We start from the raw sequence: 7905 nt of genomic DNA on the forward strand, positions 1-7905 counted from the left end.
CTTCCTCAACAAACTCATAAAAAGACAAAACAAAATTATATACAAAGCACACACAGAATAACGAGGGCTTTATTCCATTTTTTATACATATAGACATCATCATCCTCCATTTTATATACACAATTCTTCACTCATTGAAAAGGACTACACAGAGAAAAACTTTACATACAACATCCATTCTCCATACACACACTGAGATTTACACCACACCCATCATCACTATATACACACACCATCTTTGAACGCATATACATACACTGGTCACACCGGGAAAACACCTACAAAAAAAATAAGAATACACAGGCATCAACCACACACATACGCATATCGACGAAGTTACTTATTAGAGTTCTCGCCGGAAATATTGCTGCCGCCTTTTCTCTTCCGTTATTTTGTCATTGTCGAGCTCGCTAGAACTCTGGCGAAGCAATAATCATCACCCAACTCATAAATACCACAAAAATCTTCTTGTTTTCTTGAGTTTTCAGTCGAAATTCCACCAGAAAAGTTTAAGTTTGTCGGAATCCAATCCATTCCATCGGTTTTTGCCTATTCGAGCTCACCGGAGCTCCATCTACACTGGTTTTTTTAGTCTTTTTTGTATTTTTGGGTTTTGGGTCGAAATATGTTTGAATTTCAAATTCTCAATGCTAAATTAATTTTTATGGGTCGTTGTCGAGGTTCGAGTTGAGGTTATCGGAAGTGGATTATTTCTTTTCATTGAGCAACACTTTTTAAAAGATCCAAATCGAGGTCCATTTCTAATCTTTACTCTTTTGATTTTCTTGTTTTTGATATTTGGTGTTATGAATTGAACGTTTGTGTGTTGTTTGATCTTTGTTGATGGTGGATAGTTGATTGGTGTCAATTTCTTTGTTAGTTTCATTGATTATGTATGACGTGATGAAACGATATATCATTTGAGCTTTGAAATCGATAATTTGAGCATAAAATTGGGGTAGGAATTGAAGATTGATAAGGTGGATGTTGTTTATTTTGTTTTATTGATGGATATTGTTGAAATTGATAGTATCATGTTTTAGATCGATAAATGGGTAGGTAAATACTAGGTTTAGATAAGCAAATTGTAGAAATGGACGATTGTGGCATGATTGGATTTTGTGTTTGAGATTGTTTTATTTTATCACATTTCATCAAATGTATTCATTCGATGGGGAATGCCCCGAGGTCACATTGTACTTATTCACCATGGAATGTCACGAAATATCATGTACGCAAAGGAGGTTCGTGATCATGGCTCGAGGCATCGGGTAAAGCATTAGAGCGTAGTTTAGGATTAGTCTAGAATAAAGTAGGTTTATATTTTCGTATTTTTTTTATTATTTTGGTTTTTAATAATTAGACTGGACATTAACTTTTTTTGGATTTTTGTTTGTTTGGTTTGTTTGTGCTATGTGTTTTTGTGGTTTATACACTTCATAGTGTTAAATTAGCCGATATACTCCACGAAGCGACTATGATCGAACCACGGTATCGAGGGGTGGGGTGCCTAATATCTTTCCCTCGATCAACAGAATTTCTTAATCTAGTCTCTGTTCGCAAAACAGTTTAAAGAGTCAAATCGTTTTAAAAAAAGATTTTCCAAAGGTGGCTTGGAACACCAGATTTATGTCAAGTGGCGACTCTGAGTTTAAATGAAAAATAATCCTTTTCGAAACAAGTTATCTTTATTTTATCACTTTAATAATAAAAAATCCTTTTCAAATTCAATATAATTTTTTTGGTAAAAAAGGGGTGTGACAGAGCTAGTTCAACAAGTTGAGATATCATTAATTAATTTTATTTTTTTTTTTGGTATAACTATAGCAAAATTAAAAATTAAAAATTTGACAAAAAATTGAGTTGAATCTCGTATAAAAAAGTTACAAGATGATTTTCAATCATATTAAATTTAATGGGTTTTATACAGTTGCTTAAAATGTAAAAAAAAAATAGATAAAATTTTAAAACTATAGTTAAAGCAACAATAATAAAAATAATGGGCAAAAATGTGAATAATTTAATGAAATCAAAGTGGGTTGGATTGGGATTGGGTGAGGGGAGGTGAGAGGTGGGGGGGGGGGGGCGGAGTTGACGTAGATGAAAAAATGATGACATCAATTCTTTGAAGAAGAAAGAAGAAAAAAAATTACAGTATAAAAAGAAAAAAATTAAAAATTCTACTTTATGATCATTTAAAACAAAAATAATTGTTATAAATGTATTTACATCATAGTGGATGTCTATTAAAAATATAGATAAGATCTATCAAGATCTAGTTGATATCTATCATGATTGAAATATGTATTTTTAGAGAGAAACTAGAAATAATTTCCTCTATAAATAGAGGAATTTTATTCATTGTAAATTATACTCAAGTATCCCAAAAGAATTTAAATAAATAATTACTCTCTCTTCTCTCCCTACTATTCATTTTTTTTTACTTTATGTTTTATAACACGTTATCAGCACGAGTTTTAACCTTGGAGAAATAATCTTTCGCTAGTGAATCAGGTAATACGTTCCAATATAACTCTTGTCTTATTAAAACTATGAATTAGTTGTATTGCCAAATTTTTGTGACTATGATCATTGGTCAGACTACAACTAATTAATTATAGCATGAATTAGAAACTGTTTGTAATTTAGCCTATATTGAAGTAATTGTATGCAACTATGCAACATAACTTCATGTAGCAATTTATATTTCTTTTTCACAAATATCAATGTTCATTCTTATAATTTGTTCACTTCTAAAAATGAAATTATATATAATATAGGAGAAGTTATAATTGACAAGAATGCTATTATGGAGAATTTCTTCCTAAATGCACGTTTTGCTAAAAAATTATGTTACCATCTTGATTTATCAAGTTAGAATGATCGATCTTGGTTTCAGAATATTTTGATATATTCCTTCTTTTTGTAAAACATAGATTGTGAACTTTTTTTACTGACTAGCTTTTGAATATTTTTTTGGTTTATTATGTTATTGGTTGAGGGTAAGAGGGTGGATTCAAATCTTATCGCACTAAAAGAGTAAGACATTGGGTTAGAAGTTCTAATGCACCATGATGATAAGATTTGGTTCAAGTCCCATCGAGTTTTTTCCTAAGGCACCCTTTTATATAAATAAGATATTGAGTTTGAATCTCAATATGTCATATTGATGATATTGTGATGACTAAGGCAAAATAATGGGTATTTGGTCAAAAGTCATGAAACATATCCCATTGATATGCTCTATTTCATAAAGTGAATATAGTAGCAATATATGATGAATCTGAAAGTTGACAACTGGCTCCATTCTTGAAAGGAATGTGGTAGCAGTGGATAATATATTTAAAAGAAGACAAGTGATTGAATGCACGGATATGAGCGTGGAGGGATAATATGATAATAATCATCAAAAGTGAATACTTTCACATGCTTATTATGGCTATAAGATATGTTAGAGAAAAATTCTCAACACTAGATGTATGTCTCGATTTGCTCTTGAAGTAGCAGTATCATGAAAGAGATTATAATCTATTAAAATTTGGTAGACTTAAGACACAATTATATTTCATTTCCGGAGAATGAGAAACTTATTAATGCAAACGTGCACTTGATTGTAATGGTATTACAACTCATCTCACCTCTGAAAGAGGCTGAATAATACAGAAGAGTTATTTTGAAATCTACTTCTAAAATAGTAAATTTGAAATTTATTCATGTAATAGTAAATTTCAAATTTACTAAAGTAAAATGCACACATGTCATGGTAAACTTGAAGTTTACTAGTATAAAAGTTCATAAGTTGAGATGAACGATTACGATATCCCAAAGATATGCATATTAAGTATTAAACATATATTAAAGAATTAAAAAATTCTTTATGAACTTTGAATGCTACTTGTTCTCATGATAAGTTAGTTGGACCAACTAATATTGGGATTGGATTCCTTAAAATTTGAAAAGTATAAACGGTGAATAAAGGTCTGTTCACCTGTCATGTGATGATCACATGTAAGTTTATTGTCAACCTGCAGTTTGACATTCATAAAGTTGCTTGCTTAATATAAATTAAGTTAAGAGCATAATTTTCAGATTGTGTAATCAAAACAATTCATCTTGATATTGTTGATTTGACATAAAATGTGTTTGATAAATAGATGAATCATTGCTAATGAGAACAAAAGCTTCATATGTTGGTTTGAAATATTGTATACAAAAGTACTTATATACATCAAATCAATAAATTATGATTAATTTCCTATTAAAATTGGTTCTAAGTCAGGAAGTTGTTCATCTAATAATTTTGATATGTGATATACGATTAATGAATATATCATGATGCACAAAGATGGATTTCTCAAAAAAGATGGAGGACGCATGTTGGTTTTTCTAACATAAAGGGGAGATTATAAGCAGCTATGAAATATGTTAGGAATTATCATCAGATCCTCATTCAAAAGATAATTCAAGTCAAATACCGAAAGCATTTCATATTAAGCTGCAAGTGATCCTATTTTGTATCCCTATAGGATAAAGTCTATACATGCGTGAAGTGTGGTAGACTAATTGGTGCCAAATGAAATAAGCCTTGAAAAGAATAAGGAGCAAACAATATAATAAGAAGACAATTTGCTCTTGAAGAGTCTACGGCATAACACTTTATAAAACCTTATAAGAGGTTCAGGTACCTGAAAATAATGAAGTGATAAGATCTCAAAATATTATGTCATACTGTTAACCGATACGAAATGATATATCATCGATATCTTTGATACAATATTGGTGCAATATTGTGAAAGATTACAAGGATCTAAATTCTATGTTTATTTAAGCATGCTGACGAAGAAACATTTATCAAGTGACATGAAAGGATGCATCTTGGTAAGTGAAAACTTATTAGATTTGCTCTCCACACACTTGAAGATGTCACACATGAAATGTTAAATATTGTCACTTGACAAAATATATCTTGCAAATATTACAAGGCTTGATATAGCCATTTTGATTAATTGTTAGCAAGATATAGTTCCACTCCTACAAGGAGACAATGGGATTAAACACATGAACTTATTTTATTCTAAAAATTGCAGTCTCGATCTTGTTGATTATGCTGATGTTGAATATTTATTTAACCCTCATAAATCTCGATTTCAAATATGCAATGTGTTCACATGTGGGGATACTGTCATATCTTGGAGATATACAAAGCAGACTATCTAGCCACTTTATCGAACTATGCTGAAATAATCGCTAATCATGAAGCTAGCTAAGAATGTGTATGGTTGAGGTCCATGATACATCTCATTTGAGAAAAATATGGTTTGAAATATGATAAAGTACCCATGATTTTATATGAGGATAATGCAGCATGCACAACACAACTTAAGGGAGGACTCAAGGAGATAGAACAAAGGGCATTTCGCCAAAACTTTTCTATACACACGAGCTACAAAAGAACGATGATATTAACGTACAAAAATTCATTCAAGTGACTATGTTACTGATTTATTTACCAAGTCTCCTCCAATTACAACTTTCAAGAAGATCGTGTACAAGATCGGGATGCAAAGGTTCAAGAATGTTCTCATTAGCAGGAATTAATACATGTTGTACGCTTTTTTCCTTATGAGGTTTTGTTCCACTAAATTTTTTTTGTAAGATTTTTAATGATGCAGCCTATATGCGTATTGTTAGAGATGCATACTTTTTTTCCTTCATTAGATTTTTTTTCACTGAATTTTTTCTAGTAAGGTTTTAACGAGGCACATTATCTATCAATTAGACATTCAAGGAGGAGTGTTATAAATGTATTTACATTATAGTGAATATCTATCAAGAATATAGATAAGATATATCAAGATCTAGTTGATATCTATTATGATTGAAGTATCTATCTTTTAGAGAGAAACTAGGAGTAATTTTTCCTATAAATAGAGAAGTTTTATTCATTGTAAATCATCCTCAAGAATCCCAAGAGAATCCTCAAGAGAAATAAATAATTACTCTCTCTTCTCTCCCTACTATTCTTTTTCTTTACTTTATATTTCATAACATTAATCACTTTATCTTGTTTTTTCACTTTCTTTGAGAGAGTGCATACACTCTTCAAGATGGGTGACAAAATATAATAATACCACTTTAGAATTGTTCAATAGAATAATATGACACTCGCAAATTTTAAATGTATTTTAAAGTCCCGATATAGTATATAAAAATGTCTTTTCATGTAATTTGCCTAAATAAAAGGGTAAAATAGACCAAGATAGACGGAAAAGACATTTTACGCAGACATGCAGGACATTTTAAGCCCAATAGATAGACGGGGGATATTTTTGTACTATTTCACATAGTTGAAGGACATTTTAGGTCATTTTTTGTTTTATAAATTCGAGGTAACTTTAGTGATGATTTTTTTTTTTCTTGATAAGTTCCTCTCTTGGACCTCTTACGGTCTGTTTGGATGGTGGTTTGCCATGATTTCATAATGTATGGTACAATATATTGCTTGAAGGATTCACATTTGTGGATCATTTGACCTTGGGAAGACAGCACACTGTTTAAAGCACCAATTAGTAATTCCAACAATTTCAGAACCTCCAACACGAGCTTCAAAGTTCCATGTTTCACTATAGGATCCGAATGAAGTAAACCTTTATTAATCACCAGTCGAGAGAAGGATCGTGGTCCAATGCACTTCATGATATTTTGCACTTCCGGGCTGTTAAAAGTTAGCTGCTCTTGGGTTTGAGAATCAAGAAAATCAAAGACATGCCCATCACCAACAGAGAAGAGGAAATTTGCTGCCAAAGAAACTGAAGCAAACATTGATGAACAGTTTTATCAGTGATGGATTTGAGAAGGGCATAGTTGGCAAAACAAAAAAAGGAAAACCATGTCACACCACCAAATTGGTGGTTTAGGAAATTGATTGATTCCATGGTTATCAAACCATGGAAAAATACCATACCATACCAACCCTTTTAGGATACAATCAAAACAAACATGATTCCCATGTACCAAATCATACCATATCATGGGAAACCACCATCCAAACAGGCCTTTAAGAAAGGCCATCTTCCATCTGATTTATACTTACTACTAGTAGTTCATACCAGGACCTTAAGAGAGAACTATCGTTTTATGAGATGAAAAATATTGCTAGGCAAGTCTGGGTATGACCAAAAGTCGATGCTCGCAACTCATAAGCTGTGTCTTTTGATCTCGAATGTGACAATCCACGAAATAGTGTGTTACGTGAAACGTATATCATCGTTGTGATAACCAGAAAGATTAAACGCTAGATGAATTTTGGAATAAAATTAATGAGTGAATTCACATTCACATACATAAGACTTATATATAAAAACAAGATTTTTTTATTTTTTTCTAATATATAGTGGAGAGAAGGAAGTAGGTGAAGGTGGTTATGCTTGCTTGTTACGTGATTTTATTATATTATCCAAATTAATTATTATATGTTATGTATATATTAAAAATTAATAACATTTAATTAAAAAAAAAATAGATATTTATAACATGTCTGTTTCAGTTGCTTCAACCGTAATTTTATTATTTCATCCCTAATTAATTATTATAAGTCATCTAAATATTAAAAAAAAAATATATTTAATAAAAAAGGTAAAATAAATAAAAAAAGATAAATTAACTATTAATGTTCTAAATTAACTTGACATCTTATATGAGACCCGCTTAAATATTTTTTTACTGTTATTTTTTATATTAATTTTGTTATATCATTTCTAATAAGTTATTATGAGTCATTTTAGAAATGTTCGTTTTGCTGCAATCACGATTTTTCTATATCACTCCTAATTAATTATTATGGTCATCTAAGCATTAAAAAAAATACTTCTGAAAACAAGGTAAAATAGACACAAAATGATATGT

Source organism: Capsicum annuum, chromosome 10 (assembly GCF_002878395.1).
Source record: "Capsicum annuum cultivar UCD-10X-F1 chromosome 10, UCD10Xv1.1, whole genome shotgun sequence".
NCBI classification, from domain to species: domain Eukaryota; kingdom Viridiplantae; phylum Streptophyta; class Magnoliopsida; order Solanales; family Solanaceae; genus Capsicum; species Capsicum annuum.